Source organism: Ornithorhynchus anatinus, chromosome 4 (assembly GCF_004115215.2).
Source record: "Ornithorhynchus anatinus isolate Pmale09 chromosome 4, mOrnAna1.pri.v4, whole genome shotgun sequence".
Classification (NCBI taxonomy): domain Eukaryota; kingdom Metazoa; phylum Chordata; class Mammalia; order Monotremata; family Ornithorhynchidae; genus Ornithorhynchus; species Ornithorhynchus anatinus.
The window spans coordinates 117,551,199-117,563,406 of NC_041731.1; the positions used below are offsets into that span (position 1 = coordinate 117,551,199).

At 44.5% G+C, this 12,208-nt stretch overlaps 1 protein-coding gene across 3 annotated transcripts in view; it reads right to left on the reverse strand.

The window, feature by feature from the left end:
* LRRC7 (leucine rich repeat containing 7) overlaps nt 1-12,208 on the reverse strand; it is a 551,725-nt gene that overhangs the window by 73,991 nt on the left and 465,526 nt on the right. The gene's annotated exons all lie outside the window — the stretch shown is intronic.

Sequence of the window (12,208 nt, forward strand, 5' to 3'; positions counted from 1 at the left end):
GCAGCAGAAGGAGCGCAGCCTAGGGGAGAGGATTTGGAGTGGACTGGGAGTCAGGAGACCTGGGTTCTCATCCCCACTCAGTCGCTGTGTGAACTTGCGCAAGTCACTAAACTTCTCTGTGCTTCAGTTTCCTCATCTGCACAGTGAGGGTTAAATACTTGTTTTCTCTCAAGCTTAAACTGTGAACCCCATGTGGGAAAGAGGACTGTGCCCAATCTGATTATCCTGTATTTAGAATACATTTATTTTATTTAGATACATGTATTTAGATGCATTCCAGTGTTTAGAACAGTGTTTGTGTAGTAAGTGCTCAACAAATACCATAGTATCAAACATTTTTTTTTTCTTTTAAGGTACTTTTTAAATGCTTACATTGTGCCGGAACTGTACTAAGCATTGGGATAGATACCAGATAGTTGTGTTGGACACCAACCCTGTCCCACACGAGGCTCAGAGTATTAATCCCCACTTTACAGATGGGGTAACTGAGGCACAGAGAAAGTAAATGACATGTCCAAAGTCATAGAGCAGACTAGTTGCAGAGCTGGGATAAGAACCCAGGTCCTTCTGTGCTCTTACCACTAGGCAACATTGCTTCTCATGCTTACTGTTTGTAGTGTCTGGTGCTGCTCTCTCTTTTGCTACCGTATCTCTTGCCATACCAAGCTTTTGCTCAAAGAGAGCCACTCCCATCTTGATGGCAGGATATCACACAAGTCTGAACTCAGCAACTGACTCCCAGTTTTCCACTGAGATGCAGAATTGTCTGACACTTTTCTTTACTGTGTCCTTAAAACATTTCCTCTTCCCTCCTTGCTTTCAGTTTCTCAATTTCAGCTCTCCATACAGCAGCTGTTTGGGTATCCTGCAGTTGGTCTTCCTCCAATCATAATCTTGAACCACAGTTCACTTGTCTCACCGGCCTTTCCATTTTCAAGAAGCTGAGCCAAGCTTGGTGGTTCGAACCTTGCATAGGAGGCTTGAGGCAACATGTTGTGCCTAAGCTTCTGTATTATTATAATAAAATTATATTAATAATTATTATAATCATTATAAAGTAGTATTAACATTATCATAATTGTGGACAGTTGTAAAAGTTCAGCCTTTCATCCCATGATCGAAAATCAATCAATAAATCACAGTTTTTTACAGTATCTGTTAAACACTTACTATGTAGTAATAATGCTATTTGCTAAGCACTTACTCTGTGCCAAGCACTGTTCTAAGCACTGGGGTAGAGATACAAGGTAATCCAGTTGTCCCGCGTGGGGCTCAAAGTCTTAATCCCCATTTTACAGATGAGGTGACTGAGGCACAGAGATGTTAAGTGATTTGCCCAAAGTCACACAGCTGACAAGTGGGGGAGTTGGGATTAGAACCCACAACCTCTGACTCCCAAGCCACACTGCTGGATACACTTTCCACTAAACCATGATGCTTCTCAAGCACTGAGTCAAGTACTGTCCTAAGTGCTGGGATAGATTCAAAAAAATAAAGTCAGACACAGTCCTTGCCCTACATGGGGCTTGACAGCTTAAGTAGGAGGAAGAACAGGTTACTGAATCCCCATTTTACAGATGAAGAAATTGAGGCAAAGAGAAGTTAAGTGACTTGCCCAAAGTCACATAGCAGGCAAGTGGCAGAGCTGGGATTAGAACTCAGGTCTTCTGACTCTCAGGCCCATTAGGCCACACTGTATTTACTGAGCACTTTCTGTGTGCAGAGCACTGTACTAAACACTTGGGAAAGGACAACACAAAAGAGTTGGTAGACACATTCTCTACCAACAAGGAGCTTATGTCTAGAGAATGAAGACACAGAAATGAAGATTGCCCTGTAGAGACTGTGGAAATGTCTGGATTAAAATGGGATCAAATGTACCCAGAGTCATCTGACTCACAAAGGAGAATGTTTCAGGCCTGATTTGGGGCTTCATTACTGGAAAACCACATGTACAGAGAGAAAAAATCACAATCCACAAACAGGGGAATCAATCTTTGCCAGAAATTCTTAATAATATATTCACTGACCCTTTATTTTGAGCACCACAACCGAAGAAAGTAGTAAACAAAGCATAAAGTTCACATTTTTTACAGGAAAAAAACTGCAATCTTCTTTTCTAGAATCTGCAAAGGTAACTTCAGACTTCTGGATCCAGTTCAGACTTAATGAATCCGTTTTTTCCTAGAGATGTGGATTTTTTGGGGGGGTGGAGAGGATGGGAGGGATCTTCTTTCAATATGTTTAATTTATTTTACCAAGTTTTTTGGTACAAGATAAACAAGATTCTTGTTTATGTCCACACCCCAAAGGCTTCTCAATATATGCAGCACTCACTGACTTCAAGATACAGCTTTGTGTTCTGATGGGATCTCAGGCAATAGGAAGAGGCAAGATGAGGTCCACAATTCTTTTAACAATTTTGTGGTTGAATTTCCAGGAGAAGATGGTCCACAGTGTTGGAAGCAGCTGAGAGGTTGAGGAGGATTAAGATGGAGTAGAGGCCATTGGACATGGCAAGGACATCATTCGTGGTCTTTAAGAGGTCAGTTTATGATAAAGGAAATGTGCCATGTTAATCTTATTCAGGTAATACGAAATCAAACTATCAATCAGTGGTATTTGTTGAGCACATAACTGTTTACAGAGCACTGTACCAAGCACTAGGGTAGTAAAATACAGTGGAGTTGGCAGAAATGGACCCTGCTCACGAGTTTAGACATTAATATTAACACATTTTGGATATGTACATAAGTGCTGTGGGGCTGAGGGTGTGGTGAATGAAACCTGCAAATCCAAGTGCAAGGGTGACAGAGAGGGAGAGGGAGTAAAGTAGTTGATAATCTAAAGGAAAAGGCAGACAAAAATAATCTATTGAAACTAAATGCCGGAGGGAAAACAAGAAGAAAACAGGAAGCAGTACAAACACATTGGGATAAAACAGCTGAAAAATATTCAAACTGGTAAACATATCAGTTATTGTTATTATTGTATTTCTTAAGAGCTTACTATGTGACAAACACTGCTCTAAACAACTTGGCCTGGAGAAGCAGCGTGGCCTAGTAGAGTATGACCCTTGAGAATCAGAGGGACCTGAGTTCTAATCCTGCTCCATCACTCGTTTGTTTTGTGATCTTGAACTAGTCACTTAACTTCTCTATGCCTCACTTATCTCATCTATAAAATGGGGATTAATACTACGATTCCCATGTAGGACATGGACAGTGTCCAATCTGATTAACTTGTACCTATCTCAGGCTTAGTAGCACTTACCACATATTAGAAAAAGCAAAAAAAAAAAAAAACATGCTGGAGTAGATACAAGTGAATCAGGTTGAACACAGGCCCTATCACCCATATGGGGCTCATAGCCTAAGTAGGTGGCAGAAGAGACACGGAATCTCCATTTTACAGATGAGGAAACTGAGGCCCAGAGAAGTTAAGTGAGTTGCCCAAGGTCAAATAGTTGGCATTTGGCAGGGCCAGGATTAGAACCCCGGTCTTCTGACTCTCAGGCCTGTACTCTATCCACCAAGCCATGCTGCTTTTTTATTATATATAAATCAGTAAAATGATTATGAATGAATACAGGTGCTGAGAATAGTACTAAATTCCACAAATGTTAATGGTGGGTATTGAGTGATATGACTGGGGAATTGTGAATTTGGGAAGTTCCTGAGGGCATCTGTTAAGTGCTTACTATGGGCCAAGATTTTCTTGTCTTATGTTTTTGAGTCGTCTCTGAACCACAGAGACTCCACGGACACATCTCTCCCAGAACATCCCACCTCCATCTGCAACTGTTCTGGTAGTGTATCCAGAGAGTTTTCTTGGTCAAAATACAGAAGCAGTTTACCACTGTCTTCTTCCGCACAGTAAACTTGAGTCTCCATCCTCAACTCTCTCCCATGTTCCTGCTGCCCATTCCACTCGCTAGCCACTACTCAAGTTAGGAATGGAATGGACAGACCTCTGTTCGACTCTCCCTCCCACTGCCGAGATTGGTAGAGTCCTGAAAACTTTCCAGGTGTGATCCTGAGAGGGACATGTGGAGTAAATATACAGAAATTAGATCAGACGCAGCCCCTATCCCACATGAGGCTCACAATCTAAGTAGGTGAGAGAACAGGTATTGAATTCCCATTTTACAGATGAGGAAATGGCGCTCAATAAATACTATTGAATGAATGAGATTCGAGAAGTTAAGTGACTTGCCTAAGATCACACAGCACATAAATGGAAAGCCAAGATTAGAACCCAAGTTCTCTGACTCCCAGTCCTGATCTCTTTTCAATAGGCCACTCTGCAAATCACAATGACTCTTCCTTCTGCCACATTGCACTCAATCAGAATTGCGGATTATTTGTTGGCTCCTGGAATCAGATGTTATCACTGTTTATTACTCCATTGCCATTCCTATTACACTGAATTATTTCAACGTATTCTCTGCCAGACTGTTCCATCTCATTTTTTGATGGAACAATTCAAGAAGGGAAATGGAGGGTTTGGGAATGTTACTGAGTATTCCCAGATTTCTGGGTGGGGATGGAAATTAGTTTCAGGAGGATAACTATTTTTAAGCATCATTGATATGGTTCTCTAGTTGGATTTATCTGCCAATTTGTAACAGGTTTACAAACATTTGTTCCCTTCCTCTAACACACTGTTATTGGACTCTGAGCTGGACATTCTTAGTAATGAGGGTCCTCAATTAGGCCAATCTCCTGCTGTTGTGATAGTGCTATTCTTCCCTTATGGAGTTAGAGATATACTGTTGCTGAAAAGAGGTTGTGCTTCAGTCTAAAAATGAGTTTAAGAATTTTACTGTGTGCATAGCACTACATTAAGCACTTGGGAGAGTATATCACAATATAACAACATATTCCCTGCCCACAACAAACTTACAGTCTAGAGGAGGAGAATCTACGTGGAGATTCAATGAATATTATTCAAAAAATTAGAAAGTACCATTCAGGAAGGACATTGAAACTAAACAACCTTTTAATTAACTTCCACTTTCACTTGTATGGGAAAATATTTTAGCAATCGCATGTACTTAGCATCAAACTGCTCCAGATTCTGCGTTCTGTGTCAGAAAAAAATCTTGCCAGAGATACGTAGTACAAATGCCATGGGGTTGTAAGATAATCAGGGAGGGCTTCATGGAGGAGGAAGTTTTGTTTTTTTTTTTAAGGAGGGGTATAAAAATAGAGAGGGCTAAAGTTTGGTAGAGGACTGGTGGTGAGAATAGAAATAAATACTGCTGATTTTCTAAGACTTTAATAGTCCAAGTGAGTAAATTCTAAATATTACTAAAGGGGATGAGGTAAGGTGAGGGGCGAGGGAGAGGAGAGAAAAAGAGAAATAGAAAGAGAGAAAGAGTGAAAGGCAAGAGGGGGAGGAAGGGAGAAGGAAGGAAGGAGAGAGAGAGAAAGACAGAGCATGAATATACTGAAACTCTAACCTCATCTCCTTCTGAAACAAATAGCCCCAAATGCTATTTTGGGTGTCCCCAGGTTGAATGAAATAGGAACTCCATTCAAGTGTCACTATCTATTATTTAACTTCACATCTAGATCCATTGACTTCTGTCTAATTGACTTTTCTCAGAACACAGAAACCAGGCAGCCTCAGTAACATTTAAGAGGAGCAGCATAGCAAAGTGGATAGACCACGGGCCTAATAGTCAGAAAGTCATGGGTTCTAATCTCGGCTCTGTCACCTGTCTGCTGTGTGACCTTGAGCAAGTCACTTAACTTCTCTGGGCCTCAGTTACACCATCTGTAAAATGGGGACTGAGACTGTGAGCCCCATGTGGGACAGGGACTGTGTACAACCCAATTTACTTGTGTTCACCCCAGTGCTTAGTACAGTGACTGGCACACAGCACTTAACAAATATCATAATTATTAATTATTATTCTTATTACCACCATCCTTCTTGGTCCAGAAGTCCCAACATCGGAGTCATCCTTGTTTTCTCATTGTCTTTCAGAACTCACATTCAGCATTTCACTAAATCCTGCCGTTTCCTCCACTTGTGTCCACCAAATCTGTTATACTCTACCAAGTGTTCAGTACAGTTCTCTGCACACAATAAGAGCTCAATAAATATGACTGATTGACTGATTTTGTGGTCCACTCCTTCTTCTACATCAAAATGGCCTTCATCCTGGCCTAGGTCTAAGTCCAATCCTGGCTAGACCTGCTCTCGGGTCTTCTGTCTCCAGTCTCACCCCTCTCCAGGCCATACTTCACTCGGCTGCCCAAATTGTTTTTCCCAAGCATCATGCCGTACATGCCTCTCACTCCACAAAACCCATTCTTCTCCATGGATGGGCAAGGGAGGGAAGTGGAGCAGAAGAGGAGAAAGGAGGGGAAGAAGAAGGTTGGGAAGCAGTGGAAAGAGGACAGAGGTAGACATCAGGGGATCTGGGTTCTAATCCCACCTCTGCCACTTGCCTGCTCTGTAATCTTGGTCAAGTGATTTACTTTCTCTATGACTCAGGTTCCTCATCTGTAAAATGGGGGGGTGGATATCTGTTCTCTCTCCCCATTTGTGAGCTTCGTATGGGACAGGGACTGTATCCAACCTGATTATCTTTATCTTCCCCAGTGCTAGTACAGTGGTTGGCACAGAATGCCTAAATTATGTTATTATTATAATTATTATATAGAGGGGAAGAGAGAGACAAAAGGGAGAAAAGAGGAGAAAGAAGGGAGAAAGGGAGAAATATGGGGAGGGGAGTGAAGAGAGGGAGAACAAGGTGGGGAAAAGGAAAAGGGTGAGGGAGTAGAAGGAAAGGGAGGAAAAGGAGAGGAAGAGAAAGGAGAGGGGAGGGAAGAGGAGAAAAGGAAGAAAGAAGGGGAGATGATGAGGAGGAGGGGAGATGATGAGAAGGAGATAAAGGGAGGGGAGAAAATGAGGAGGAGAAGGGGAACATGGTAGAAGATGAGAAGGTGAGAAGCAGGAGAAGAGTAACCCTTTCCTGTCCTAGACAATGCAGCATAACTTTTAATTCAGAATTTTTCCCAATTGCTGAGCATCCCTTAATGGCTCTATCACCGCTTCCTCTTTCCCACTGTCCCTCTGGGTCTGGAAATGAGTGTCAGGTGGCCAGGACCTGAGGGTGCTTAACCCTTTCTTCAAGGAGCGGTTACCAACTCCCCCCGGCCCCAACTCCAACAAGTTCCATCTATGCTCAGGTTTAGGAATGGTAGCTTCATCAGCATCCTCCCTAATAAACAATCTCCATCCTGCAACAAGTGCTGAGGTTGACATAAATTTGGTCCATTTCCTCAGATTTGCACCAAGTCTATTGACCATCTCCAGGAAAAATATCCATTTGACAATAACCACCACTTAACTAATAAGTACTATTAGCAGCAATAAGAAAGGAAGGCAAAAGTGATAACGATCAACAATTCACTTAGCGAAGTGCCAAAGTGTTGTACTTAATTTTCCTTACAATTATGGAGAGCATTTGCAAGATTATCCTGAAAAAATAAGGCTTGATTAGTTATTAAAGGTGGCAGCAGCAATTTCCACCCTCTCCTAAAGCCTAGAATGAGAGCACTTTTTTTTCAAGTAGGAAATAAACATCCATGAGACTTTGATAAGGCATTCTGAAAGCTTTTCAGATAGGAAAAATGCTGCAAAGTTATCTCTATGGTAAAGAAGAAACAAAGTAAAGCACAGCAAAGGCACTCTAATAAAGAATAAAATATCCCACCCAGAAATTTCAGAGGAGATTTTACCCTTATTAGAAATGTTGGGCTTTGAGGCCCCAGAGAGATCTTACTTTTCCCCTTAGCCTATTTCAGAACAGTGGACGGGAGAGGGAAAGGACGAGGACGGGATTCAGCAAAGGAGGAAGGGAAGGATGAATTCATTCATTCATTCAATTTTATTGAGTGCTTACTAAATGCAGAGCACTTTATTAAGCACTTGAAAGGTACAGTTCAGCGATAAAGAGGGAGAATCCCTGCCCTCCCTCGGCTTAAAGTCTAGAGCGAGACAGACATAAAAACAAGTAAACAGGCATCAATATAAATAGAATTATACATATATACATATATACATTAGTGCAGTGGAGAGAGGAGAAAGGGGGAAGAGCAAAGGGAATGAGTCGAGGTGATGCAGAATGGAGGGGGGATCTGAGGAAAGGGGGGGCCTTAGCCTGAGAAGGCCTGTTGGAGGAGGTGTGCCTTCAGTAGGGCTTTGATTGGGGGAAGAGTGATTGTTTGCTGGATGTGAGGAGGGAAGGCATTTCAGGCCAGAGGTAGGCCATGGCCCAGGGGTCAACGGTGGGACAGATGAGATTGAGGTCCAGTAAGAAGGTTAACACCAGAAGAGTGGAGTGTGTGGGCTGGATGGAGAAGGAGAGAAGGGAGGTGAGGTAAGAAGGGGCAAGGTGATGGAGAGCTTTGAAGCCAGTAGTGAGGAGTTTTTGTTTGACCCAGAGTTTGACAGGCAACCACTGGAGATTTTTGAGGAAGGGGGTGACATGTCCTGAACTGACTGAAGTGGGGAGAAGTAGTAGGTTGGGAGGTCAGAAAGGAGGCTGATGCAGTAATCCAGTCGGGACAGGCTGAGTGATTGTACTAATGTGGTAGCAGTCGGGATGGAGAGGAAGGGGCAGATCTTGGTGATGTTGTGAAGGTGAGCCTGGCAGGATTTGGTGATGGACTGGATATGTGGGATGAATGAGAGAGAGGAGTCAAGGATGACACCAAGGTTGTGTGCTTGTGAGACGAGAAGGATGGTGGTGCCATCCACAACTACTGGATGGAGAGAGGGATGGGGGGAGAGAGAGCTGGAGAGAAGAAGGAGAAAAAGAGAGGGATGGAGAGAGGGAGGGAGGGAGAGAGATAAGGAAAAAGAGAGGAAAAGAGGGAGTAAGAGAAGGAGGGGCAGGAAGGAAGGGAGGGAGGGGGAGAAAGAGGGAGAAAAAGACTGATGGACAGAGGGAGGGGGAGGAAAGGGGGAGGGGGAGAGGGAGAAGAAAAATAAGGAAGGAGAGAGGAAAGGGATGAGTGAGAGAGAGTGGGAGAGAAATGGAGGAAGGGAGAAGGGAAAAGCCACCAAGTGGAATATGGTATCACCTAAATTAAGTTCCTATACGTTTCCCACCTGCCCCTGTCCTCTCAGTTCTCCCCAACCTGGAGAAAATCTGATTAAATGGGGAGTTTTGTGACAATTCTAGATTAGCAGCAAGAGATTTTCCCACTGACCAAGAAGTCCATGATCCCAGAATTCCTAACAAACCATGTCTACCACAGGGACCAGAGTAACCTGTGCATTCTTTCCCAGCTCTTAGTTCATTGGTCTGCACACAGTAAGAGCTTAATAAATGCTGCTGCTACTGCTACTACTACTACCACTAGCATGGCAAAGTAAATAGAGCACGGGCCTGGGAGTTAGAAGGTCATGGGTTCTAATGTGGACTCTGCCCCTTGACTGCTAGGCAACTTTGGTCAAGTCACTTCACTCGGCCTCAGTTACCTCATGTAGAAAATGGAGATTGAGACTGTGAGCCGCATGTTGGGCAGGGACTGTGTTCAACTTGAAATCCTAGAATGAGTCGTCTACAATCGCTGCTTAGAATTCCTTAACTCCCATTGTCTCCTGGACCCCCTCCGATCTGGCTTCCGTCCCCTCCACTCTATCGAGACTGCTCTCTCTAAGGTCACCCATGACCTCCTTCTTGCCAAATCCAATGGCTCCTACTCCATTCTAATCCTCCTTGACCTCTCTGCTGCCTTTGACACTGTCGACCATCTCCTCCTCCTCCATACCTTATCTCACCTTGGCTTCACGGACTCCGTCCTCTCCTGGTTCTCCTCTTATCTCTCTGGCCGGTCATTCTCGGTCTCCTTCACAGGCGCCTCCTCCCCCTCCCATCCTTTAACTGTTGGAGTTCCTCAAGGGTCAGTTCTTGGCCCTCTTCTGTTCTCCATTTACACCCACTCCCTCGGTGAACTCATTCACTCTCACGGCTTTGACTACCATCTCTATGCAGATGACACACAGATCTACATCTCTGTCCTGTCTTCTCCCCCTCCCTTCAGGCTCTCATCTCCTCCTGCCTCCAGTATGTCTCCACCTGGATGTCGGCCTGCCACCTAAAACTCAACATGAGCAAGACTGAGCTCCTCATCTTCCCTCCCAAGCCCGGTCCTCTCTCAGACTTTCCTATCACTGTGGATGGCACGACCATCCTTCCCGTCTCTCAGGCCCGCGATCTCAGTGTCATCCTTGACTCGTCTCTCTCGTTCACCCCACACATCCTAACCGTTACTGAGACCTGCCGGTTTCACCTTTACAATATTGCCAAGATCTGCCCTTTCCTCTCCACCCAAACGGCTACCTTACTGCTACGGGCTCTCGTTATATCCCGGCTAGACTACTGTGTCAGCCTTCTCTCTGATCTCACTTCCTCCTCTCTCGCCCTGCTCCAGTCTATTCTTCACTCTGCTGCCTGGCTCATCTTCCTGCAGAAACGTTCTGGGCATGTCACTCCCCTTCTTAAACACCTCCAGTGGTTGCTTATCAACCTCCGCTCCAAACAAAAACTCCTCACTCTAGGCTTCGAGGCTCTCCATCACCTTGCCCCTTCCTACCTCTCCTCCCTTCTCCCTTTCTACCACCCACCCCGCACGCTCCGCTCCTCTGCCGCCCACCTCCTCACCGTCCCTCGGTCTCGCCTATCCCGCCGTCGACCCCTGGGCCACGTCCTCCCGCGGTCCTGGAACGCCCTCCCTCCTCACCTCCACCAAATTAATTCTCTTCCCCTCTTCAAAACCCTACTTAAAACTCACCTCCTCCAAGAGGCCTTCCCAGACTGAGCTCCCCTTCTCCCTCTACTCCCTCTACCGCCCCCACTTCACCTCTCCGCAGATTAACCCTCTTTTCCCCCCATCTCCCTCTGTTCCTCCCCCTCTCCCTTCCCATCCCCTCAGCACTGTACTCGTCTGCTCAACTGTATATATTTTCATTACCCTATTTATTTTGTTAATGAGATGTACATCACTTTGATTCTATTTAGTTGCTATTGTTTTAATGAGATGTTCATCCCCTTGATTCTATTTATTGCTATCGTTTTTGTCTGTCTCCCCCGATTATACTGTAAGCTCATCAGAGGGCAGGGACTGTCTCTATCTGTTGCCGACTTGTTCATTCCAAGTGCTTAGTACAGTGCTCTGCACATAGTAAGCACTCAATAAATACTATTGAATGAATTTGCCGGTATCTGCCCAGTAAACACAGTAAACACTTAACAAACACCATTAATATTATTATTATTATTATGGGCGGAACAGTCACCTTAATGCAAGGAGTGGCTTCAGCTCAGAAGTGAATCACAAATCCCTCTCTCTGGTCTTCTTTTTTTTAACAGTATGTGTTAAGTGCTTACAGTGTGCCAGACACTTAACTAAGCACAGGGATAGATACAAGCTAATCAGGTTGGACATTGTTCCTGTCTGAAATTCATTCATTCATTCATTCAAACATATTTGAGTTCTTACTGTGTGCAGAGCACTGTACTAAGTGCTTGGAAGGTACAATTTGGCAACAGATAGAGACAATCCTTACACAACAATGGGCTCACAGTCTAGAAGGGGGAGACATACAACAAAACAAAACAAGTAGACAGGCATCACTATCGTCAAAATAGATAAATAGAACCATAGATAAATGCACATCATTAATAAAATAAGTAGAGCAATAAATATGTACAAATATATACAGTGCTGAGGGGAGGGAGTCGGGGGCGACGGGGAGGGGAGGAGGAGCAGAGGGAAAGGGAGGACTCAGTCTGGGAAGACCTCCTGAAGGAGGTGAACTCTCAGTAGGGCTTTGAAGAGGGGAAGAGAGTTAGTTTGGCGGATGTGAGGAGGGAAGGCATTTCAGGTCAGAGGTAGGACGTGGGCCAGGCGTCAACGGCGGGACAGGAGGGAACGAGGCACAGTGAGGAGGTTAGTGGCAGAGGAGCGGAGTGTGCGGGCTGGGCTGTAGAAGGAGAGAAGGGAGGTGAGGTAAGAGGGGGCAAGGTGATGCAGAGCTTAGAAACCAATAGTGAAGAGTGGGGTTCACAGTCTTAATTCCCATTTTACAGATAAGGTAACTGAGGCACAGAGAAATTAAGTGACTTGCCCAAGGGCACACAGCAGACAAGTGGAAGAGCCAGGATTTTAGAACCCGGATC